Source organism: Harmonia axyridis, chromosome 6 (genome assembly GCF_914767665.1).
Source record: "Harmonia axyridis chromosome 6, icHarAxyr1.1, whole genome shotgun sequence".
In the NCBI taxonomy this organism is placed as follows: Eukaryota; Metazoa; Arthropoda; class Insecta; order Coleoptera; family Coccinellidae; genus Harmonia; species Harmonia axyridis.
The window spans coordinates 752,688-779,179 of NC_059506.1; the positions used below are offsets into that span (position 1 = coordinate 752,688).

General features: G+C 33.9%; 1 long non-coding RNA gene across 1 annotated transcript; it reads right to left on the bottom strand.

Annotated features, from left to right (window-relative positions):
• Positions 1-544: 544 nt before the first annotated feature.
• LOC123682653 lies at positions 545-25,794 on the bottom strand. Its single transcript, XR_006747842.1, has 2 exons — positions 25,323-25,794; positions 545-1,001 (listed from the first exon to the last, which is right to left on the bottom strand). It is a non-coding gene; the product is annotated as an uncharacterized LOC123682653 (long non-coding RNA).
• Between the last annotated feature and the right edge of the window lie 698 nt (positions 25,795-26,492).

The window sequence follows — 26,492 nt, forward strand, 5'->3', positions numbered from 1 at the left end:
ATACAGATCCGACCCGAAGAAAATTGGATAAGGGTCAAAATCACCTGAAAATCTACTTTGAATGACATAGTATGATATATCGTTGAATTCAGCGTTAAAAGTTATTTCGAAAAATGTCATAAAATATGCAGGTCCGTATTGAAAAAAATGAGGTTGAGGGTGGCCCAGAAAGTACGAAACGTTGGATACGAAATCTGGTTACGTCAAATTGAGGATAATTTACTGTCGAATAAAAAGTTCCTGTAACATTTTTTGATAATATTTGAAATGAAGTGGGAAAAAAAGAAAAATCAAAATGACATAATTTACTTTTCTTATGATATCTCGAAATCCGGCCCTGATAATCTCGATTTGTTTGAACTGCTTGATAATGCTTCTATGCATGCAACTTTTTCTCCATTTGACCGACCTTCTAACTCTTATGGTTTAAAAGTTACCAATACAATCCCATTGAAAAAGTGGCCACCCTGTATAAATTGTACCTATATCTATTATTGAAAATAAAAAAATATTATGCGAAACAACATTTGCAGTAAAAAGCTTGTTGCGTTTCATATAATCCAAAATACATTCTTCATTATTGTCAAACTGAAAATACATAACAGAAATATTAAAAATTAAAAATTCATCTGTGATAATATTCAAATGCACTTAAAATTGTATTTCGATAAAACAACAAAATTTTCAATCCACACCATCTTCGTTTCTGGAATTTTTTTCACTCGTTGCAGATTTGGGATCTCCTTCTTTGTTCATCTCGTCTTCAGTCATCTGATTCTCTTCATCTAATTTTCGCTGCTCAGCTTCCCACAAATACACATCTTTTTTAAGGATGTAACAAAGGAAAGTACTCGCAAGTATTCCGACGAGAAGGAATATGAGCAGAATACTGAATCCTACAATGAATGTCACTGTGTGATTTGCATTCGGATCGTGCTTGTTAAGGTTCCTCAATGGTTCCTGTGTTGTGTTTGTTATGTCCATAGCTCATTTCATTATCCCTGGAAAAAAAAAATTACTGATGGTTGAATGGGAATTATATATATATATTCTTTTGAGAAAGAGCAAATACAAAATATTAATTTCAAACAATCAAGCATATGTGTCGATGAATCTCAGTATTAGCAGAGGAAATGTAACGGGGCATCATACATTTCAACGTATGATACAAGAGAACAGATAAAAACCTCAGCAAAAACTCTGTCTCCCCGTATCGGTGTAGTGACTGGTTTGTGTAAACGTTTACAGAATAAGCTGACATAATTTATATTGAAGGACTTCCTCTTCAACCAAAACAAAATTTCCTTTATCCTCTCTTTTCGGTTGACGACTCTATAATTTCCAATTGGATCCTAAAACAAAAAGAAAAGAAGCAGAAAGGAGTACTAAATATTAGTTTTCATTATATCGATTTGAAGTTAACTACCCATTCGAAAAAAGAATCTGAAACTGAATGGATAGCTTGGAAACCATCATGAAATTTATAAATCGGACAATCATTCACCAAGTGGTCAATGGTCTCTTCTACACCACACTCACATAGTGGGCTATCAATAGAACACCATTTGAAGAGGGTACTATTACAACGACCATGACCAGTTCTAAGTCTATTCAAAATACACCAAATTTTCCTAGGAAGATTGAAACCTAGAACTTTCTCTGAGGGATCAACAATAAGACTTTTGTTGAAAACGTTAGAAGAAGTCCATCCCGAACGCCAAATTTCCTTGTCGCTTTCATTGAATTCAAGGAAGGTGTTAGTCCATAAAGGTTTGCGTGATTTCAATCTAGCAGTTCTAGAATCTGGGAAATAGGATAAAATAGGAAATGAGTTCGGATAGAAATGAAATTTATCCCAAGATTTCTTGACTGCAACCTGTCTACGAATATGAGGTGGAACTATATGTGATAGCACCGGTAACCAAACTAAAGGAGTAGATCTAATAGTCCCACTAATAATTCTCATAGAAACATTAAGCTGTGCATCAATTTTATGAACATGAGCACTATTAAACCAAACAGAACAACAGTATTCAGCAGAATTGATAAGGATAAACGAAGAAAACACTGACGTGAAGTCATTCATGAGCCAATTGCGCTCTTGGAGGCCACAGAACTATTTAAAGGTATGTATGTGGTATTGAAGGTTGCAATTGGCGCATAACTTCATGCCAACGCCGAGGCCAACGCTTTCCTGATTTTTTTCAAATGAATATTATATGGTTCAGTTAACGCTATAAACACGAAAATTTTGTATGGAGCTTGATACTGCAGTTATTCTACTTGGTTATCCAAGTCATGATCCAGATTTCATAGCCCTGTTTCAGAGATATATAACGGGTGTTTTTTTTCGAGGTATATAACTTTAAGTTGGCATTACTGTTCAAGATGGCGACCGATTTAACAGCTGTCAAGTGATTTATTCTCAGTTTGGTTTGGCAATTCATCATGAATAGACTCACGCCTGAACAACGCTTGCAAATAGTGCAATTTTATTTCGAAAATAATGGTTCTGTGCGGAATACGTATCGCGCACTACGTCCATTTTATTTTGTTTAGCGATGAAGCGCACTTCTGGTTGAATGGCTAAGTCAACAAACAAAACTGCCGGATTTGGAGTGAAGCTAATCCTCAAGTGTATGTCGAAACACCGTTACATCGAGAAAAACTCTGTTTGGTGCGCTTTATGGACTGGTGGAATCATTAGTCCGTACTTCTTCAAAAACGATGATGGCCAGAACGTTACAGTCAATGGTGATCGGTATAGAGCCGTGATTACTAACTTTTTCATTCCTGAATTGAACAACCATGATGTCTAGTAGCTGTGGTTCTAACAAGACGGCGCAACATGTCACACAGCTCGTGCCACAATCGATTTATTGAAAGACACATTTGGTGACCGCCTAATTTCACGTTTTGGACCTGTGAATTGGCCTCCAAGATCTTGTGATTTAACACCGCTAGACTACTTACTGGGGGGCTATATAAAGTCATTATTCTATGCGGAAAAACCACAAACCCTTGACCATTTGGAAGACAACATTCGCCGTGTTATTGCCGATATACGGCCACAAATGTTGGAAAAAGTGATCGAAAATTGGACGTCCAGATTGGACTACATCCGAGCCAGCCGTGGCGGTCATAAGCCAGAAATCATATTTAAAATGTAATGCCACAAGATTATCTTGCGAATAAATAAAATTCATGTCAATCGAATGATCCGTCGTTGTTTTATTGCAATTTAAAGTTCTATAGCTCTAAAAAAAACACCCATTATTAGACCGGTGAATTTCCACCTAGAAATCGCTAGATACTAAATATATATCAAGTGAGAATATTTTTTTTATTCTTTGGCAAATCCGTTCATTCTACTATAACTACCTTGTAGAACAAAATAGTGCGAGAATATGTCAGATGCACACAAATTTCATAGTTATATTTTATTTTATACAGGGTGGCCATTTGAAAACGAAACAGACGAGATTACAGACGAAATAAAGTTTTTCGATAGAAATGCTCGGACAGGTCGATTTCTGTTTCGAGGGGGACAACTTAAGATGTAGGTTACGGACGCATAGCGCTTCAACCCTTGCTGCTACAATCCCCACCCCAATTTTTGAATAGGGAAGATGGGGTGAGTGATACCTCATTTGAAAGGTATTTTTATACTGATTTCAGCACAGTAATTGTTTTTTCATTTTATGCATTAGTTCTCGAAATATTCTTAACTAAGTATTTGAAAATGAAGTGGTGTTTTCATGGCACTTGTAGTGTTTTGTGAAAAAATTTAAATTGAGGTATCACTCACCCCTTCTTCCCTATTCAAAAATTGGGGGTGGGGATTGTAGCAGCAAGGGTTGAAGCGCTATGCGTCCGTAACCTACATCTTAAGTTGTCCCCCTCGAAACAGAAATCGACCTGTCCGAGCATTTCTATCGAAAAACTTTATTTCGTCTGTAATCTCGTCTGTTTCGTTTTCAAATGGCCACCCTGTATACTTAGTTCATGAAACATTTGGGGATAAAGGCATTAGCTTGGCCTTCGTCATTCTATAATGACATTTCGAGTTCAGTTAATTTTCCAAATGAATTTCATGAAGCAATAGTAATTGCTATTTTGAAGTCTGGTAAAATTGTCAGGCAGGTTTTAGAAAAATAGAAATCGTTCTGATCAGGTTCTTAGTTTAACTACTCTCAATGAATCAGGTTTCTATAATAAGTTGAAAACAGGAGCTGTCTTCGTGAATTTATTTGCAGCTTTCGATACAATGTGGAAGGATGGTTTGATTGAAAAACTACATAATCATTTGATGATTCGTTTGATTGAAAACATTTAATTTGACAAGAGACTTCGTGTTTTTATTGTTGACAAAAGTATCTAGTAGTTTCAAAACGTTGAATAATGGACTTCCGTATGAATCGGTTTTGTCTCCCATACTTCTCAATTTATACTCGTGTGACATCCCTGTTACCTTATCTGAGAAATTCATTTATGCCGATGATATTGCTCTTTTGTTTCGTCCTATGAAAATGGACTAGTTTAGTGATGTTGATAATACTATATTTGACCCGATAGCATTAAAATATAGAGCAAAACTGATAAATCAGTGAAAAATTTTTGAAAATCCATCAATAAATGACTGAGAAATAGATTATTTAAATTTACGTATTTTAGCGCGGAACGTCTTTGGTCTGTGACGTCACGGCTCTTGCCTGTGATCGCTACACCATAAATTACGTTTAAATACTTAGCCGCGCCAAGGCTCTCGCGCCGTTTGTAGTTGTACAGTGTAGTTTTAAATCGAGTTTTGTTTTTATGTCACCATAATGGAAGAAGGCTTCGTGAAGAACAAAGTGACAATTTACCTAAAATAGATAGTGATGGAGCTTTTTTCTTCAAATCCATCTTATGTCAGTGCAGAAATGAAAGGAGTTAAACTTTTCAAGTAAGTATCTACTTTTGAGTTTGCTTCATCATGGTTCAACTCATAACGATGATTTATTTAAAAAACGTTTCATAAAGAGTTTGTAGTTGAGTACTGGTTGTTGAAGTCTATCAATGGCAAAACATATTTATGTGAGGAGTAAAAAGTAAAAAGAGAAAAAAGTAATTTATATGTATGTATATAGTAAGTTATTTCAGCCATCGTGTACCGAACAAAACACGACACGAACGGCACAAGTGATTGTACACCAATGAATTCGTAAGCACTCTGCGAATACCAGTCGTCTAGTGTGTGACGTCACGACACTTACAAGTACTATGAAATTATTCTTCCAAGCGCAACTTCAAAGTCCCATAACTTTTTCATTTCTAGAGATATTTCAATGATTCTTCCCAATTTTTGTTTAATTTTACTTAAATTTTTAGAATTGATCCATAACAAAAAAATGAAAACTAGTCCATTCTGTCTTGAATCATAATTATACTGCCAAATATTTTGGAGTTAAACTTGATTCTTCTTTGAATTTTCAATTCTGAACTGGTCGAAGAATACCAATGCTTTCTGCCTTTGTGTTTTAAATAATCCAACTATAGATAATAAAAAAACAAAAAAAAATAAATCGGAATAAAAAAAAAGAAAAACCTTAACTAATCGCCTCAGCCGCTTTTCTTTAACTTAGTCACCAGTGTTGACCAGTCTCTGTTGTTTCCTGCGACGTTGCTCTATTCACTATTCATTTCTTCCCAGTCTTTTGCGTTATGTAGAACGAAATCTCACACTAAAGTCTCGAATCATCAACAACTATTGACAAATATCTGTTACTGCCAGTTTTGCCCCTGTTCAATTAATATTCCAAGTTCCCCCTGAGAGAAGATACTCATTGGGGATAGACACGAAGAGACAACCTTTGCATCGAACACCCGCATAGCTGCATAAACCCTCATGATCGTGATTTGAATTAATTTTTCCTTTGAAAATCTTTATAGGACATCTCAATATCGAACACGAACTGTTTCATGGAAATTGCAAATTTGTTCGCATATCCGCCAAGGACAGATTACTCTCTGCGGTATTACAAAAACTTCTAAATTTACGTCAATTGTCGCAACGGAAATCAGAGCACGCTCTAGAGACCAGCAAACCGATATTTTGCCGCGGCAGCGAATATTGGAAGGCGGCATTTTTAATTTTCTTCAAAAAATGCGAATTCCTAGTAGTCCGGGAGCCAGGTGCAAATTTGGTTGATTATTTCCTCTCGAGAGATACTTGGTGAGATGCATCAGATAATAGTAATAAAAAGCCTTGTGAACGCCAGCTACGACTCGGTTGGGGGGGAGAGCGGCGGCAGCCCCCCAAACACGAAAAAAAAATAAATTCAGTCATTTCCTCCCAACTGAACATTTGTCAAATTGTAGCTAAGCCAATATCTAGACGAAAAAATACAATCAGCTGGCTATAGCATGGTGGATTATACGTCAGCTGGTACCTCAAACATGAAGAAAAAATTATATTTTCAATGACAGCTCTGACAGCGACTCTGATACTGAATCAGAGAGTGGAAGTAACTAAATATTATTGTGCAACATGTGGAGAAAGTCCTTTTCTCGCGAGTGTGGCACTCTCTGATTCATTATCAGAGTCTCTGTCAGAGATGTCATGAAAAAAATTTTTTTTCATGTTTGAGGCACCAGCTGACGTATAATCCACCATGCTATAGCCAGCTGATTGTATTTTTTCGTTTAGATATTGAGTTAGCTACAATTTGACAAATTTTCTGTTGGGAGGAAATGACTGAATTTATTTTTTTTTTCTTCGTGTTTGGGGGGCTGCCACCGCTCTCCCCCCCAGCAGAGCCGCAGCTGACGTTCACGAGGCTTTTTATTACTACTACCTGATGCATTCTACTAATTACCATTTGAGAGGAACTTGGTCATGTATATCTGTTACTGGTTGCCGGACTATAGAAGAATGTATTAATCAATGTTTTCTTATTAGGTGTACAACTTTGCTTTCACCGTTTTGCAGATGGCTGTAGCGGTAAGTGGTTGTCGAAATAAATAGATCGTAGATGTCATACAATAAGCTTAGGTATTTGTAAACATAACGAAATATTAGTCGATTTGTGTCAGCATCATAAAGTTATTCTCGATTAAACATGTGAGCTTACGAGCCAAATTCTCGTCATTTGCGGGAGGTTTAAATTTTCTGCTTTAATATGAAGAAATCTGCGGCTGAGGCCCATCGAATACTCTTAAATACATATGGTGAGGCCACTTTTAGTTTCAACGCTTCAAGAACGGTCAATTTGACTTTGAGAGAACCAGAGAGAAGGTTTTTGAAGATGCAGAATTGGAGGAATTACTTGATTAAGACTCGTGTCAAACGCAACAAGAATTGGCAGGATCTTTGGAAGTGACGCAACAAGCCATTTTAAAATGCCTGAAAGTCGTGGGAACGATACAGAAACAAGGAAATTGGGTGCCGTACGAGTTCAAGCCGAAAGATGTTGAACGGAGTTTGTTTGCTTGTGAACAGCTGCTTTCAAGGCAAAGACGGAAGGGATTTATGCATTGCATTGTGACTGGAGACGAATGTTGTCTTCCACATGATCAAGGGTTTGTGCCTTATCCGCATAGACCAATGACTTTACATAGCCCCACAGAAACTAGTCTAGCGGTGTTAAATCACAAGATCTTGGAGGCCAATTCACAGGTCCAAAACGTGAAATTAGGCGGTCACCAAACGTGTCTTTCAATAAATCGATTGTGGCACGAGTTGTGTGACATGTTGCGCCGTCTTGTTGGAACCACAGCTCCTGGACATCATGATTGTTCAAATCAGGAATGAAAAAGTAAGTAATCATGGCTCTATACCGATCACCATTGACTGTAACGTTCTGGCCATCATCGTTTTTGAAGATGTACGGACCAATGATTCCACCAGCCCATAAAGCGCACCAAACAGTCAGTTTTTCTGGATGTAACGGTGTTTCGACATACACTTGAGGATTAGCTTTACTCCAAATGCGGCAGTTTTGTTTGTTGACGTAGCCATTCAACCAGAAGTGCGCTTCATCGCTAAACAAAATAAAATGGACGTAGTGCACGATACGTATTCCGCACAGAACAATTATTTTCAAAATAAAATTGCACTATTTGCAAGCGTTGTTCAAACGTGAGTCTATTCATGATGAATTGCCAAACCAAACTGAGAATAAATCACTTGACAGCTGTAAAATCGGTCGCCATCTTGAACAGTAATGCCAACTTAAAGTTATATACCTCGAAAAAAACACCCGTCATATGAGTATTGAAGTATTGAATAATTTCTTTTAATTCCAACGAATTCCACAGATGGTTTTTTTTCTAAGCAGATTAATCTGATACTTGAATTCAATTCATATAGTTTATTCATTAGAGAACATTTATTGTTATTGTATTTCATTCCACGTGTTCTAAATCATCTTATTCTATTTAAATTTGAATCCATAAAAAATAACTACACTTAATATATTTTACCTTTCCTGAAAAACTTTTTATAACAAAGTGTGGAGTTTCCCACACTAAATCTCACCAAATTCACCAATCACCCCTTCCTTTTTTGCTCAGTAAAAAACCCCAAACCAGCAAGGGCGCCGATTTGTATTTTTCATTTTTGCCGGGTTGGCAGGAACGTTAGAGCGAGAAATTATCAGTATTCTTCATAATGTGAAAGCACAAGAGCTGAGTGGTTATAAAAGAAGTAAATGACATGAAAAAGTCATAATAGGCCCATAGGTTTGTAGATACGCCGAGGGAATTCTCTAACGATAATTTTTCCGAGTAGCAAGCGCAAGCAATTTTATCCATTTCCTCCATTTAATTCCATTTCCCCCACTGTCTTATATAAATTGAGTTTGGTTTTCTCCATGGGGAGAAAGTGAAAAGAAGACGTACCGTCTCGTCAATTTTACAGCTAACGGGTGTTTTTTTTCGAGGTATATAACTTTAAGTTGGCATTACTGTTCAAGATGTCGACCGATATGATAGCTGTCAAGTGATCTCTTCTCAGTTTGGTTTGGCAATTCATGATGAATAGACTCACGCCTGAACAACGCTTGCAAATAGTGCAATTTTATTTCGAAAATAATGGTTCTGTGCGGAATACGTATCGCGCACTACGTCCATTTTATTTTGTATAGCGATGAAGGGCACTTCTGCTTGAATGGCTCCGTCAACAAGCTGCCGCATTTGGAGTGAAGCTAATCCTCAAGTGTATGTCGAAACACCGTTACATCCAGAAAAACTGACTGTTTGGTGCGCTTTATGGGCTGGTGGAATCATTGGTCCGTACTTCTTCAAAAACGATGATGGCCAGAACGTTACAGTCAATGATGATCGGTATAGAGCCATGATTACTAACTTTTTCATTCAGGGCCCCCGCAAGGGACATCAACGCCCGCGTGCGGAACATATTTTGGCGCCCCTTAAAGGGGGGAGGTGGAGAAAAGCACTGCTTGATAATCGAAATTTTTTTTGTTTTGTTAAGAATTTAGTGTAGAATGGTTGAAAATCTATCAGCAACCTTCATTGCCTTAAGAACTTTATGGTGTTAGTTGTAACATAATACATTTTTAATGTGTTTCAAAACTTAAGCTGTATTCTTCTATAAATTATTCATAAAGGCATAAACATTTAATTAGGATCAATGCAGAAATTTAATGGATGTTTTTCTAGATTTGGCTGTTGCAATTTTTTTTATATAATCAATCAATTTTATCGAGTATCTCTTGCTCTATATCTAAGATTGCCAATCCAGAAAATCTTTCTTTTGACATGGTAGACTTCAAAAAGTTTTCAATTATTTTTAATTTAGTGAATGATCTCTTACCAGAAGCAACAGACACAGGTAAAGTGAGAAGGATTCTTGAGGCAATACTAAGATTCGGTAGAGAAGAAGTAAGATTATTTTCGAAAATATATTGTAGAATTTCAAGAGGATTTTCGCTTCAGATAATGAAAACAATCTTAGGGCTTTTATCTCGTTGAATAAATCATGTTCTTTCACGTCAGCCTTTTTTTTCCTGATCAGTTAGCTTTTGTTGAAGAGCATGACAGCATTTTAATAGATATTTATCATTTAATTTAAGAATATCACAAACAAACAAACAACAAACAAAACAAACAAACAAACAAAAAACGTTATCGTAAACCTACTATTTAAGGAACTTAGTGTTTGATCAATTATTTTCAAAAAAAAATTTATTTTAAAAGCGATTTTTTGATCTTGAGGTGCCTCATCCGTCTGTTCATAATCGAACAATTTTGGTTTATACTTTCGTCTTACAGTATATAATAGAGAAAAACCTTGATCTATCTCAAGAGCAGCCGCTAGTTTTCCAGCTTCCGCAAGTTTTTACTCGAGAACATTATCATCCCTATAATTTTTGAAATGATCAACTAAATTCTTCAAATAGTTTTGGCACACTTTAATGTCAATCGCTACACTTTGCATCATTTTGCTTACAATATTAATCTGGAATGAAACATCATAAGAAATTATTATACTTCAAATAAATTTAAAAGAATGAATATTTAATAAAAGAGAAATGTCTTTGTCTAGTTTCCATGTTAAAAGTATCATTTTCTGCTATTTCTAAGAGGCTATAACATATTTGAATAAAATAAAACTTTAGCATCAATTCTACTTGACCATCTAGTATCACTTAGGGGTTTTAGATGTAACTGAGGATCATGCTTTTTTATAACATTCCAATCTTCTTGTGGATGAAGAGAAATATATATAAAGTTCTTGTACAATATCAAAAGAGTCCACTGTTTCATTTGAAACCTTAGCAGCATCATTTTCAGTTAAATTTAAGCTGTGTGCAGCACATGGCGCAAAAAATGCCCTAGGATTAGCATCGAGTATGCGTTTTTGTAAACCAATATCTGGCTATTTCATGCCGATTGCGACGTTCGGAAACTTGTATAAATTGCGAAAAAGAAGTTTGGAAAAAAAAATTGTTGAAAAAATTTGAAAGAATCTTTTTCGAAAACCTTTGGTCTCTCGGTTCTTCATGCGGTCTATAAGAGGTTTTGGCGCCCTTTTAGAGTGGCGCCCGCGTGCGGTGCACGCGTTGCACGCGCGGTTGCGGGGGCCCTGTTTTCATTCCTGAATTGAACAACCATGATGTCCAGGAGCTGTGGTTCCAACAAGACGGCGCAACATGTCACACAGCTCGTGCCACAATCGATTTATTGAAAGACACATTTGGTGACCGCCTAATTTCACGTTTTGGACCTGTGAATTGGCCTCCAAGATCTTGTGATTTAACATGGATAAGCCACAAACCCTTGACCATTTGGAAGACAACATTCGCCGTTTTATTGCCGATATACGGCCACAAATGTTGGAAAAATTGGACGTCTAGATTGGACTACATCCGAGCCAGCGTAGGCGGTCATATGCCAGAAATCAAATTTAAAATGTAATGCCACAAGATTATCTTGCGGATAAATAAAATTCATGTCAATCGAATAATCTATCGTTGTTTTATTGCAATTTAAAGTTCTATAGTTTAAAAAAAACACCCTTTACCTGCAGAAAATCCAAATCTCCCACAGTATTTTCTAGAGGGGTTTTCCCATGAGGGATTTCAATTTGATATTAAACAAACGTGAATATTTCAAAAGAAATCAATGGATATTTATTTCATTGTAAAGAGGAATGTATGCCATTAATGATGGAAAACGATATCAACAAAATGGCCACCACGGTTAAGGTTGCAGCCCAAATCCTTGTAATGAAATTTTTCAAGACCAATGCGCACATTTGCGGCTTTATGTCTTCGATAACTTCACGAATTCCTTCATTACGATTTTCAATCGATTGTCGGGCATTGACATAGGCCTTGTATTTCATGTGGTCCCAAAGAAAAGAGTCTGAAAGTATTAAATCAAAAGATCCCGTTGGCCAATATTCAATTTTCTTGGGGGAGTAATCGAAAAAAAAAATTTGTCGAATATCGGGAAAATAAGCATCAAAACTAATATTTCATTCATCACAGCTTATTACCGGGATTTTATGATAATTTGAATTTTCCAGAGGATTTCTTGAAAATTGTTTGGAATTTTTTCTCGAAATTGTTAGCAGATATGACCAAACTACAAAAAACCAATAAGTTTAGTGTTAAATATGTTTTCACGTTTTTCTCTACTACCAGTGATCCACCAAAAGAAATTTTGAAGAAAAAAAGTGGGCACTGCTTCGAAAAATATATCACCCGGTAGATTTGCAATCGAAATTGACATATCACATGAGGTGAACTCTAAATTGGAATAACTGCCAAGTTTCAGTCGAATATCTTGTGTTTTGGAGATGTTATGAAAAAAATATTTAAAAAAAATTAAACTCAAAGAGCATGAACCACGAAAACAAATCGTTTGTTTATAGGACTTTTTTCTTTAATTATCCGGGAATATCTCATTTTCGTGTTTAAGTACCTCTAATTTAGGAATTTAGATTTCCTGCCAAATAAAAGTGATTTTGGGGCTTCGTGAATATCTCTCACACCCCACCCTGTAAAAAATGTTACAGATTTATTTTAGAAATTGTTCAATTATTTGGGGGTTAGATTGAACAATACGCTCAATGTAGTGTGCTGGATTTGGCCTTTCAATTATTTTTATATTCTTAATAGTTTTGTTATTATGTTTCATGATATTAAGTGAATAAAGACCTTTATTATTCTTATTATTATTATTTTCGAAATTGGGGAGTACCTACCGTACTGCAAACTAGGTATGAAAATATTGCATCCCGTTACTACGAAAAAAAACATCTTTTTTGTAGATTCATAACTTATTGAAAATCCCTGACGTTACAATAATAGATTTGAAGAGAAAATAGTTTGTGGACGTTTCATAGACAGATTTGTAATATTTCTTATCCTATCTAACGCCTTGAAATTATGATGGTCGAAAAATATTTTTCAGAACGGAGCAACTTGTTTTAGAATATACTATTTCAGAACGGAACATTTCGAATGAAACTTGAAATAAAAATTCATCTTATTCCGAATTAAATTTGAACAAACGATGAATAGTTTAAATGGTTAATTTTTGTAGCTCAGTATATTATTGAAGAAGGTATATCCGCCTACTGTTGATATTCGAATCCAGTTTTTTCAATATTAAATGTGTTCGTACGATAATAAAATTACGAAGGAACGCTCAGAATATCAGAAGTAATTGTCATTAACACATCAAGATGCCTAACACTCAGTTTACGATTGGCGTAACCCTTTTAGGATTTGGATTGTTTCTATTTATTAGATATTTGGTAGTTACATTGTCAAAACTCGAGGATGAGCATCAGGATGAATTTCCAAGAGAGGAATAAATAAGTGACAAGAAATAAAAGGATAGCGATGATAACCAGTAGCAGGAATATTTCATTCTTCAATTCCACACTGAATTAGAATGGAAATATGGAAAATATCCAAACCATATAAGTGAACTATGCTACTGGAACTTACTGAGTACGTGGCTGCTGTATTATAGTTTTTATTCAAAGTTTGTCTAATGTAAAGTTTTATGTTTTGCTCGATATGAATATGAAATATTGTCGTAATGTTGACAACATACGAACTATATCCATTTCATTCTTGAATGTATGAAATAAATCATTTGATCTGTAATTTTGTTCTACCTGATATTGAAATCCTTCATTTCCTAACAAGATAATATTTGTTATATTCATCCTTAAATTTTATTATAGTTTAACTTTTTTCATCGAAATAAAACCTCGAATCAATCTTCAAAGATTGAAAACTTAATAAAAAAACTAATTTATTAAAACCAATTCTAAAAATAAATTTCCTCCATGAAAAAACTCTTAGAATAGATGGCTAACATTCGCATATCAATAAAATTTTCATAACATTCAGATTTTTTCTTCTTGTAAATATACATATAGGCCGTAAAATATTGAGAGATTTGGAAGGAGAATACCATCAAACTGTTATAGACAATGTCCACTCTCATTTGAACGAAACTTTATTATGGAATGATAAATATGTAATATAAAATATTTTCATCATTTCATATAGAATGAAACCTTCTACCATAATTGGAACTATACCTTTGTTTTCGGGAAAAAATTATCAAAGAAATTAAAAAGAACAAAAACATATTGATAAATATTACATACCTACTTACAAAAATTAATAGGTCTGTCGTAAAAAGAATTGTAGTGTTGGAGCAATAGATATTCTCAATTTCAAAATGTTACATTCTTATGCTTTCAATTTTGTTGTCTCAATTTCATTAGAAAAAATACATTGAAATAGTCCACTTCATTCACTTACACTTTCGAACAATCAAAACTAGAACTTTGAAAACAAGTAATTATTATGGTCTTATGAAATAGTCTTATCGAATACCATTCGGGTATTTAGTTCTTCCTGTGAAAAAAATTGAAAAAAACAATGCAAAGCAATATTTTTTCAACAAAAAGCATTCGTGCAGGTGCAATAATCAACGAAATTGAAGTGGTAAATAAATATTTCTATTCCTTAAAGAAATGTTATTTTAAGGCATAAAAAAGCATACATAGCGTTGAATTTATGAGAAAGACAAAAACTACCAACATTTTAGAGCTGGACCTGGATTTTTATAATTCTGAATATGTTGGAATCAAAAACTGAATATTGCTTTGCCCTTTCTTATTCTATGAAGTATTCCGTTCCATTGATTTGTTTTTGTTTAATTAAAAAAAGTGAAGAAGGTTTTGTCTGATTTGACATAAAGTATTTTTGTACTCGTGCAATCGTTCTGTATTATAAAAGAATAAAGGTTTACAATAACTTTGAAAACAAGTCATTATTATGGTCTTTTGAAATAGTCTTATCAAAAACCATTCGGGCATTTAGTTTTTCCTGTGAAAAAAATTGAAAAAAACAATGCAAAGTAATATTTTTTCAACAAAAATCATTCGTGCAGGTCCAACAATCAACAAAATTGAAGTGCTAAATATATATTATTATTCCTTAAAAAACATTTTAGAGCTGGACCTGAATTTTTATAATTCTGAATATGTTGGAATCAAAAACTGAATATTGCATTCCTTAGATCAACCTTTTCTTATTCTATGAAGTATTCCCCTCCATTGATTTGTTTTTGTTTAATAAAAAAAAGTGAAGAAGGTTTTGTCAGATTTGACATTAAGTATTTTTGTACTCGTGCAATCGTTCTGTATTACAAAAGAATAAAGGTTTATTAAGTCCACTCTATTATAATTTTCAAGAACCAGCTATATTTTCATCAGAATATGTGTGTTTGGTTCCTAAAAGTTCAATATTCCTGAAAATTTTAATTGAGTCACGATAATCGTTCAAAAGTTATGACGGACCAAAGTTTTCACTGAAAACTGAAAATGTTTTTTTTTTAATTCATTAATAGAAGATTTCACTTTTATAATGCTCATTATGCCTGAATAGATCATATACGTGGTAAGAATATAAACAGTTCCTCGTCACTCACTCTGTGTAGGAATATACCTATCCTTACTTTTATGTGTGTTTTACAGAATTATGTTTAAAATCTCACACTGCAAGCACGGTCCCAGGGGGGTGGGCTAAGGGTTTATGACCCCCAAAATGGAACCACCTAACAGTTGATATGCGGTTCAAGCAGATCATTAGCATAGCAACCGAGAAAACGGCTGACAGTTCATATGAAATTGTTGTCAACAATTTGCATGTTTTTTTATCGCAATCGCAATGAAATATGGAAAGCAGCAGTTGTAGTGTTATTCTATACGGTTACCGAAAAAATATTGTACGCAACACGCCCGAAAATTATTTTTTTGGACTCACAGACTTCCAGGATTCGCTTACGCTCGTCCTGGAATTTTGTCTATTCGTCCAAAAAAAACCCTATTTTCCGGACTTGTTACGTAAATTACTATTACGTAACAATTTCGGAAAATAGGGTTTTTTTGGACGAATAGACAAAATTCCAGGACGAGCGTAAGCGAGTCCTGGAAGTCTGTGAGTCCAAAAAAAACCATTTTCGGGCGTGTTGCGTACAATATTTTTTCGGCTACCATGTAAAATAACACTATCGCTGCTGCTTTTCATATTTTATTGCGATTGCGATAAAAAAACATACAAATTTTTGACAACTAATTTCATATGAACTGTCAGCCGTTATCTCGGTTTCTATGGATTCTATGATTCTTTTCCGGCCTAGTCCGGGAAGTACGTACTTTCCGGACTAGGCCGGGAAATGCTACTTTCTCAGAGAAAAAGCATCCGGGAAGTGAGCACTTCCCGGACGGTTGCCGAAAAAATACTATTCTCTAATTCTGTGGTTATTCCGTTCATTCTTCCACATCTTGTAGAACAAAATCGTGCGAGAATATATCAGAAACGCACAGTTTTCATGGTTATATTTTATTATTCTATGTTGGCACTCCGAACTTTCCGCTACGGCTTTATCTGCCAATTCATCAATTTGCCTTAAAGAAATCAGTTCTGCCAACCAACATTTTTCAATGCAAAAATCACTAAATTATATTTATGGAAATATTTCATTAATTTCAATGAAAATGCAATGAATTAGAGAAAATACTGTATAATACTCGTACAGAAGGCTCATTCTACCACTCGTTCATTCCAAAACTCGCCACTTCGTGGCTCGTTTTTGAATTTTGAACTCGTGGAAGAATATCAATGCCTTCTGCACTTGTATTATAAATAACTATTCTCTATTTCTGTATCGTAATGAGTTAATTACAGTTCTAAAAACAGTGCTGTAATGAACTCATTACAGCATCGTTTTTAGATATATTTTTCGTTTTGGGGTTGTCTATGTTGACTTTCAATCCTATCAAATTTCAACAAACGTCAATAATTGTCAATATAATATAATTTCGGAATATATAGAGAAATGATTTGCTACATTTTCGCAAATTCTCATGATTCTGGTAGAGTTAAATCGATTTCGTCAGACATAATTCACGAATTTAATGTGTAATTGTAAATTATGTCTAAATTCGAAACATATGATTCATATTCAAATTCCGTTTTCTGTCAATTTTCGTAACAGTCACACCAACTGCCAAGATACAATACAAAAGTCACTAGGATATATAATCTGAATTTTTCATTGAATTTCGACCAGATTTCGCAAAACTTGACTGAAATAGAGAAAATATCGTCTAATACTCGTTGCAGAAGGCAATTCCAACACTCATTTCGCATTCGTGTTGGAATAGGAGCCCATTCTGCAACTTGTTTTAGAATATACTATTTCAGAACGGAACATTTCGAATGAAACTTGAAATAAAAATTCATCTCATTCCGAATTAAATTTGAACAAACGATGAATAGTTTAAATGGTTAATTTTTGTAGCTCAGTATATTATTGAAGAAGGTATATCCGCCTACTGTTGATATTCGAATCCAGTTTTTTCAATATTAAATGTGTTCGTACGATAATAAAATTACGAAGGAACGCTCAGAATATCAGAAGTAATTGTCGTTAAACACATCAAGATGCCGGACTTAACGACAACGATTGTGATAGTCGTTGTAGCATTAGGAATGATTGTTTTTTTAAAATATTTGTGTGATAGAATTGCAGGACGCAATGAAGAACAAGAACAGGAAGAATTTCCCCAAGAGAGACAAGACAAGACAAGACATGACAAGGAATAAAAATAAAAGGAAAGCGATGATAACCAGTAGCAGGAATATTTCATTCTTCAATTCCACACTGAATTAGAATGGAAATATGGAAAATATCCAAACCATATAAGTGAACTATGCTTCTGGAACTTCATGAGTACGTGGCTGCTGTATTATAGTTTTTATTCAAAGTTTGTCTAATGTAAAGTTTTATGTTTTAATCAATATGAAATATATGAAATATTGTCGTAATGTTGACAACATACGAAATATCCATTTCATTCTTGAATGTATGAAATAAATCATTTGATCTGTAATTTTGTTCTTCAACCTGATATAAAATCCTTCATTTCCTAGCAAGAAAATATTTATTATATTTATCCTTAAATTTTATTATAGTTTAACTTTTTTCATCGAAATAAAACCTCGAATCAATCTTCAAAGATTGAAAACCTAATAAAAAAACTAATTTATCAAAACCAATTCTAAAAATAAATTTCCTCCATGAAAAAACTCTTAGAATATATGGCTAACAATCGCATATCAATAAAATTTTCATAACATTCAGAATTTTTCTACTTGTAAATATACATATAGGCCGTAAAATATTGAGAGATTTGGAAGGAGAATACCATAAAACTATTATAGACAATGTCCACTCTCATTTGAATGTATGAAATAAATCTTGTATTATAAAAATCCTTCATTTCCTAGCAAATTTTATTATAGTTTAACTTTTTTTTTCGAAATAAAACCTCGGGTCTGATCTTCGAAGATTAAAAATTTCATAAAAAAAACTAATTCATCAAAACTTATTCCAAAAATAAATTTCCTCCATGAAAAAACTACATGGCTAACATGCGCATATCGATAAAATTTTCATAACATTTAGAATTTTTTTCTTGTAAATATATAGGTACAATTCAAAGTGAAACCATTTTCTGTCTTTCATCATGACTCAAATCTAGGGTATCTCTTAAATTCTTATGAATCGAATAATATCTACTGTTTCGTTATAAGAAACATTCCTAATGGATAATGGATTTCGAAAAATCTTTCGAATGAAGTAAGATTAAGTAATAGGTACCCAACGTTGTACAAGAGATCTGAAACATATAAAATCGATTAAAAACAGATCACTAAGAAAACGAAATGATAAAATTTCAGAGAAAATCTTGGACATTTAAGGCCCATAATATAATAACTGAAATTTCATAATTAGTGTTTCACAAAGAAAACGTATAAAATCGAAGGAAAAATAAGTGCTTGGTGTTTTTTCTGAATTACCAATTTTTCAAATATAAATTGTGATATCCAAAACAGAATTTCCCGAATATGGTTCAGAACCTTCAACCTTCAACATATTTGTGAATTCACAAACGAAAATTCAGAAATGAATGGTGAATTTACAAGAATTGTTAAGATTTCAGAACTTATATTTTACTTTTTTAGAAAGTTAATAAAACAAAGAATTGATATATGTAATTTGTTCCATAGAAGTAATACAGAAGTGATAAAAAAAAAATTGTGTGTCTACCAATTATTTCTAACTTGAGCTCAAAATGCTTCGAAGTTGATTGAAAAATGAACAACTGATTCAGTGACATCACCCATGAGAATATTGAACATTTAAATCATGGAAAAACGAATCTTCTCTAATAGAAATCTTTCTTCAAATTTTGTCAATTAATTTTTCATTTTCATCACTCAAACTTGTTTATTTTAGGCAAAAACATTCAAAACAAACCGATTCAAGATGAAATCACGAGTCGGTAGAGACAAGTGATTTTATCTATCGATTTGTTTTCATATTTTTGTCGAAGAAACAAGTTTTCGTGGAAAAGAAAAATTATCGATAAAATTTGAAGCACTCATGGTAATGATAATAATATCACACATTTATTTTCAGAATTGTTATAAAAACAAAGAGAAAATAGGACAACAATTCACAATTCAAAAGAAAGGAGAAAAAAACGAAAAATTCTAAATATACTCCACCATGCAGTATTCCTTGAACTCTGTTATACAGGGTGAATCACCGGGATGGCCTATTAGACGTTTATGGAAAACTAATCATAATTTTGAGCTGAAAATTTGCATATTGAGGTTTGAGACAATGATCTTTCTCCCTAAAATATTTTCAGATCTCTACAACTTCCGGTTATACCGGAAACAGACTACTACTTCCTTTCAAAACTACCTCCTTTTCAAAATGCACACCCATTATATTATTGCATCATTAGATAGCTTTTTTAATGGCAATTTTGGCAATATGCCCTAACTTGGGTAAAAATTCAACGGTTCATGAGTTATTGGGATTCTTATGAAAAAAAAAGGTGGCGATGAGCACTCACATTTTTTTGAATATTTCAGCATAAAAAGCTTTTTTCGAAAAAATTTTTTTCTTTTTCGATTCCGCAAGTACGTAGTATCATAAGATTGGTTTCGGCTTGGACCAAAAATGTACAGGGTGTTTATAAGAGGATCATGAACTTGGACAACTCAAATTCATCAAAACTCAAGATTTTCAAATTAGAACCTATATTTTTTATTATTTCAGTCGATTCTACGCACAAAAATAGTGGGGGTTATTTAAGCAAACCCTATACCTAAAATGAATACTTCAAGAGTTATCGGGGAAGAACTTCAAATGAGGAAAAACCGCTATTTATATAACTGTGTGGAGTAGTCTGCGATTTCCGAAAAACACAGAAAGAAACTTTGAGTTTGGTTTGGGAGTCTATCTCAACTGTTCTATTATGTTTTATTATCCCATTTGATACCTCTATGGCCTATGCCAAAGCTCCAAAATCGATTTATGACCTTGAAGAGGGAATTCGTGAAGTTATCGAAGACATACAGCCAGAAATGTGCTAATTGGTAATGGAAAATTTCATGAATAGGAAATTGTGCTGCAACCGTATTAGTGGTGGCCATTTGGCTGATATCATTTTCCATCATTAATGGCATACCATCTTTTTGCAATGAAATTATCAACGATTTATTTTCCTTGAAATAGATACTTTTTTTAACGAAACCTCTTATTAGGAAAACCTTCAGTTTCTGAGATCACTTTCATTTAAGAACTATGAAACGTAAAATCATGGCATCAAAAACGTGAAATGATTTTGATATCTGTAGGTTCGAACAGTGAACTAAAGTCTGGACCTCAAGAAGATTTCATCAAATTAATTTGAATTCTTTCTAAGAAGTCATGTTTTCATGTTATGTGCCATGAACAAGAAGACTTGAAGTTCCCTCAAATTTCCAACGATATTGAAGGAGACAAATAACAAACTCAAACAAAAATAATAATCCCCAGCCAAGCTTAATACGAAGTTTCATAATCCCCGGGATATTGCTCAGGGAGAACATGCCTTAGATTAAAATCGAGATGCTGAACGAGGAACAAATTGAAATGGATCACGAAATCTTTCATGGATGTATGTTCAATTGACATATCAACATATCTCATGAACCAATGAAGAAGTTCATTGAAATATTGTTTCATTTTCAGAGCTAGCGTATGTCTCAAAAGTTTTGACATAAATGTCTTTAAATAATTTAAAAAAGAAAACATATAGAGCAAGAGCTCACGAACACCAGACCTTCGTCATTTCAAAAAAGCTGAAAGTTTTTGCATGTTCCCTACACAAGTAAGTAAGTTTCTCTATTTCAGTATCGTAATGAGTTCATTGCAGTTCTAAAAACAGTGCTGTAATGAACTCATTACAGCATCGTTTTTAGATATATTTTTCGTTTTGGGGTTGTCTATGCTGACTTTCAATCCTATCAAATTTCAACAAACGTCAATAATTGTCAATATAATATAATTTCGGAATATATAGAGAAATGATTTGCTACATTTTCGCAAATTCTCATGATTCTGGTAGAGTTAAATCGATTTCGTCAGACATAATTCACGAATTTAATGCGTAATTGTAAATTATTTCAAAATTCGAAACGTACGATTCATATTCAAATTCCGTAATCTGTCAATTTTCGTAACAGTCACACCAACTGCCAAAATACAATACAAAAGTCACTATAGGATATATAATCTGAATTTTTCATTGAATTTCGACAATATTTCGCAAAATTTGACTGAAATAGAGAAAATATCGTCTAATACTCCTTGCAGAAGGCAATTCCAACACTCATGCGTTCCAAAACTCGCTCCTTCGTCGGTCGTTTTCGAATTTCGCATTCGTGTTGGAATAGGAGCCCATTCTGCAACTTGTTTTAGAATATACTATTCTCTATTTCAGTATCGTGATGAGTTCATTACAGTTCTAAAAACAGTGCTGTAATGAACTCATTACAGCATTGTTTTCAGTTATATTTTTCGTTTTGTGGTTGTCTACCCAGACTTCCAATCCTATAGGAATGCAACACAGGTCAATTGACAATGTAATATAATTTGTATTCAGTGAAATGATTTGCGACATTATTCGCAATTTCTCTTAATTCTGTTGTTGTTGAATCGATTTCGTCAGACATAATACACGAATTTAATGCGTAATCATAAATTATTTCAAAATTCGAAACGTAAGATTCAATTTCAAATTCCGTAATCTTTCAATTCTCGTAGCAGTCACATCAACTGCCAAGATACAATACAAATATTACTGGGATGTTTTATCTGAATTTTTTTATTGAATTTCGACAATATTTTATAGAACTTGACTGAAATAAAGAAAATATCGTCTAATACTTGTTGCAGAAGGCAATTCCAACACTCATGCATGCGTTTCGATTTCGTGTTGGAATAGGAGCCCATTCTGCAACTTGTTTTAGAATATACTATTCGATATTCTTCTTAAATTTTCTATGTTTATAGACATGCAATGAACATAAAAATTTGCAGCAGACTAGAAATTGTCATTCATCTCCAAATCTCAAAAGATTTCTCTTAATTTTTTCTTAGTCATTGCGAACTGTCTCAAACCAAACCCCTGCTGGTCTGATACAGCAGGGATTTCATTAGACCCAGGAAGGGGCAGTTATTGGCCATCAGGGACAGGGAAGATTATATTTATATCAGGAAGGAAGGATAGGTATTAGACTCATAAAAATCCTATAAGATGTAAGGAATATTAGTAAATAAGAGAAAAAACAAGATGAACCTTCATTAAATCTTCTTGGTGTCTTAGGAAATATTAGGAAAAATATCAATAAGAAATTTTATGAATTATGATGCGTTCTACAGGGTGTTTCACGAATAACTATATCGGGTGTCCCAAATTCGTTGTGAAGTGAGATAGAAAATAATGAATGGCACCTTTTCGGGCTCGAGTTTAGAGAAAATCAATTTGATGACAACCGCGACCTCATAAGTTCAACTGTTTTCAAGCTATAAGGAAAAAATTGGAAAATGGCATGAAATGTAAAGTTCTCATAACTTCTTTATTACTGGTGTTATAAACCTGAAACAAAAACATTCTACAGGCAGAAGAATCCATTAGTGTCATGGTCTGTTTTTATTGCAATTAGTTTTGGAATTATAATACAATAAATAAACTCTTTTCAATGTAAACCATAAAAAAAATTATAACAAATAAAACCGCCTTGATATTTCTCTTTTCAGAAATATACAACATTATATGAATATGAATTTCTTGTCAAACTATAAAAATCATCAAAAGTTTCAGTTTCACACGACAAATCAACCAAGTGCCTATCTGTTATAATTTGTGAATTTCAAATAATTAAAATGATGACACCATTATTTTGCATTTTTCACAAGAATGCTTTAGAATGAATTTGACATTTAAGTAAGTAGTTTTGTCTTTTGTTCGAAAGTTATTAGACTTCCCTCTAGGGGAGGAATATTAACTTAGTGGAAAATATACTGAATGCCTTGAAGGTATTTGAAAACATGATTCCCAGTTCAGGAAGGACATACAGAACATTTAAATTTTGTTCCGCTGCACTTATATACTTTTGTAGGAAACATTATCATAATATTTTATTAAATAGTAGAACGAAAATAGAAAAAAATTAATATCATGAAACTTATGTGATGATTTCGTGAATAAAATGTTTTTATACCAAAATTCATTAAAACGTTACGAATGCTTTATGTTTTCATATTACATTCATTTTATTTAGGTACACCGGCAAAATTAGGAGAACAAACTAAATCTCAGCGAAATTTGTAGTTCAATTTCTCTTGAACCCTTTGGTCGATTTTAGCAATATTTTTTTAATTGTAGCTCGATATTCATATTTCAAAGACAAATCAGGCACGTCAGAGGTCTACAAAGTACTGTGTACAGCAGACGAATCAACACCTTTACAACTGCACAAGGGGCAATTGTCATACAACCACCAGACAATCCAAGAAAAACTGCAAAGATGGAGAGAAAAGCCCCTACATGGACGACATTTCAACGAGGCGAACCAGGATCATGTCGACATTGAAGCGTCGAACTATTGGCTCACATCGGGTGCGATGTATCCAGAAACGGAAGGATTTCTTTTAGCCATCCGAGATCAAGTGATCTCAACTAGAAATTACTGAAAGCATATCATAAAGGATCGAACTATTACTGACGATCCATGCCGTTATGGGTTTCCAACGAATGAGACAATCCAACATATCACGGGAGGATGTCAAATGTTTGCAGGAAATGAATATAAAGAGAGACACGATGCAGTAGGAAAGATAATACACCAAGAAATGGCAACTAAATTAACACTAATTCATTCTGAAAAAGTGCCATACTACAAGTACCGAGCGGAAACCATCCTGGAAAACGAACGCTATAAGCTGTACTGGGATCGTACAGTTTTGACTGATAAAACAGTACCTCACAACAGGCCAGATATATTGTTAGTTGATAAACATCAAAAGTCAGCAATACTCATCGACGTAGCAATACCTAATAACAACAACATGCGTCAAAAAGAGGTCGAAAAAATTTAAAAATATAGGGACCTTGAATTTCAGATAAAGCGCCAGTGGGGAACGATATCAACGAGTACTATTCCAATTATCTTCTCAACAACAGGAATAGTACCCAAAAATCTCAAGAGAAATATTAAGCAACTAGGACTTAGTGAGTATATATGTAATATAATGCAAAAAGCTGTTCTTTTAGGTACTGCAAGGACGGTGAGAAAATTCCTAGGAAGCGATGAAGGACAGGTCCAAGGATCTCGTGTAAGAGGACCAGAAGTTCGACAAGAACCAGGGGGTCCACAAGAACCGGACACGACCGAGCTTTACCCTTCTGATATTTTAAATATCTCCTCTAAGAGGGGAGTGAGAAGCCGAAGACGAGGAGAAATCCTACGCGTATAGGCAAAAGTCGGGGAAGGTCTTTATTCAGAAATCTCAAGGGGAAGTTCACCCATAGGTGTTCTACCAGTTAACCCTTGTTGCAAAATTAATATCAAGTGCAAAATATATCAGAAATGCAGAAATAAAAAACACACATATTTGCATATACTCATGCACGAACATAATGGAGCATAGAGAGAAAAAAAATATAATATTCTACTTTCTCGGAGACAATCAGACAATATGATTTTGAATTAAGGTATCAAAATTTAGAAGCGGCAAAAGTTGACTAGCTCACATGCGGCAAATCTGTAAACTCGCCACAGTGTGGAGAAAAGTCGAAATTATCAACGCTTAATCGTATAAATAATTAAGTTTATAAATAAATTAATTAAAATATTAAACTAATAAAAACTTACGACAAATACGAATGGAGAACAGCCAATCAGATTAAACATTCAACTGGTGTTTCTCGACGGTGAGAGCACCCGCACATCTATGAAAGTATGAAACAAGTGCAGGCAACGGTGTTTTAACAGCGATTGGGGTAGTAGTGAAAATTACGGAATACATGGGTGCGCAACGCGTCAACGTAGAGGGAACGTTGACAGAGCGAAAAATTTCCTTCAATTCCTGTGAAGTGGGAAATGTAACTGGATCGAATTCACATATATATAACCACATCAAAGCCTTAACCTCGTTTGTCGTTTGCTTTGAACATCTGCAATTATGTACTTCATAATGTTCAATTAGTCGGTTGAACGAAAACACTGCAAATTTTACACTTTGGGCCATTATTTCTTCTTGAAAAGGCATAATATCTCGGCACGTGACGAAAAATCAATTTTGAAATATTACAAATTTAAAAAAATTTATATCTCCGAAACTACGCTAAAGGGTTTTCAAATAAGAGGTTTCATTTTGAATATCCAACTCTCTGGAATTCTGACACTTTTGAAGCTGTAACCTTTTGACATTTGACAAGTGAAAACCAAAAATTAGTAGGAATGCACGCTTTAAAAATGCATTGAAATTGTTAAAATTCACTACAGCAATGGTGAAAATTTTGCAGTGGCAGTTCGCAAAACTAAAGACCGAATAGCACGCCACTGGTGTTGCCTCAAAATCGAAAATATCTTCATAAAATGGCCCTTATGGACTAGGGTAGGCATGCAAAATTTTGTTGGAATCCAAGTTTTTTTATGGAAGCTATTGCATAAAAATGATTTTTTCTACATTCATCCAAAAAGCAAAACTTTATTGAACTATATGTAGTGGAAAAAGAAGTTCTTTATTGCACTAGTGCAATCAATTTTTTATTGCACTCATCTGTCATTCTAATTCTACTTCAACGTGCTGTCAACAAACAAATATTTCAGACTGAAGAAAATAACGATGGACAGTTACCAAGTACTAGTATATACGTTTACAGCAGTAACAAATCAAGAAGGGGATTTAAAAAGTACTTCACTACGAAATATTCATATTGAAAATTGCACCAAATGTTCATTCACTTTCAACATTGAGGGTAAAAATAAAGTTTGAGTTAAATTGTTCGTAACGTACCTATTAGTTCCTGTTTCAATGCA